At 44.0% G+C, this 1,058-nt stretch overlaps 2 protein-coding genes across 2 annotated transcripts in view; one reads left to right on the top strand and one right to left on the bottom strand.

Moving 5' to 3' along the window:
- Positions 1-1,058, bottom strand: part of LOC119411476 (alpha-2-macroglobulin-like protein 1) — a 670,820-nt gene that overhangs the window by 361,634 nt on the left and 308,128 nt on the right. The window lies entirely within an intron of this gene.
- LOC119410477 (coatomer subunit delta) overlaps positions 1-1,058 on the top strand; it is a 27,532-nt gene that overhangs the window by 10,799 nt on the left and 15,675 nt on the right. The window lies entirely within an intron of this gene.

The raw sequence follows: 1,058 nt of genomic DNA, 5'->3' as shown, positions 1-1,058 counted from the left end.
AATAGGTTTGTATACATCAGAGAACAACATCTAAAACTGCATGAATTCTTTCATTACCTTTATTGCCGGTCTATAGAGAGCACCCGAATGTGAGCCGTGCACACGAAATAACGAAAAAGAACAATTTTGCACTTTTTTTTCTCGTTTTTCCATTTACCCATTCATTTATCCAGGTAGTCTCACTGAGTCATGAGAACTCATTTTCAACAGAGACCTGTTTAAGGAACAGATGATGGGGGTTAAGGGCCTTGCTCAGGGGCCCAGAGTGGGGCGAATGAGGGTTGAGGCAGGTGAGGGCGTTTCACCTTTTCCACCCACATTTTGATGTTGATGGTACCGGGAATTGAACCTGCGACTTTCCGATCACAGGCCCATCTTCTAACCTCTGCGCCACCACTCCCCCACAAGAGTATAAGCTGCAGGTGTGCACGTTGTAACATGACAGGCTAGTGAGAGATGTGCAGCTCAGGTTGTAGATCAACAATCAACACACCAGATGCCACAGGTCGTCATGACAACAACCTCCTCACTCATGGTTACTCTACTGAATGGGCCAACACAGGGGTTCCCAAACTTTTCCATGCCATGGCCCCCAAACAGCATTAGCTTCTGGCCGAGGCCCCCCTCGCAAACCCACAAACAATATTATAAAATATGTAAAGAAACATCAACTTTTACAATGTTTTAACTTTTATTCACTACATTCTATTAATTATTACAACTGCTGAGTAGGGCTGCAACAACGAATCGATAAAATCGATAAAAATCGATGATTAAAAGCGTTTGCAACGAATTTCGTTATCGATTCGTTGTGTCGCGCGATTATGCGTCTTTCACGGCGCTGCAAAGCCGTTTCGTTTCGTTCACCGTCAATGCTGACTGACTGAAAAAAGTTTGGAAAAAAAAAAAAAACTGCAGCGCGAGTTGAACAGAGCGAGGGGGGAGGAGGAAGCAGAGCAGAGTGTTTTTAAAGGAAAATAAGTAAATTTTACAAATGACCAACGCAGCGAAAACTGTTCGACCCAAGTCCTCCAAAGAGTGGGAGAACTTCACAAAGA

This window comes from Nematolebias whitei, chromosome 6, assembly GCF_014905685.2.
Source record: "Nematolebias whitei isolate Nwh7 chromosome 6, NemWhi1, whole genome shotgun sequence".
Lineage (NCBI taxonomy): Eukaryota > Metazoa > Chordata > Actinopteri > Cyprinodontiformes > Rivulidae > Nematolebias > Nematolebias whitei.
The sequence above is the reverse complement of the archived record's forward strand: the minus strand, read 5'-3'. Positions and strand labels throughout refer to the sequence as shown.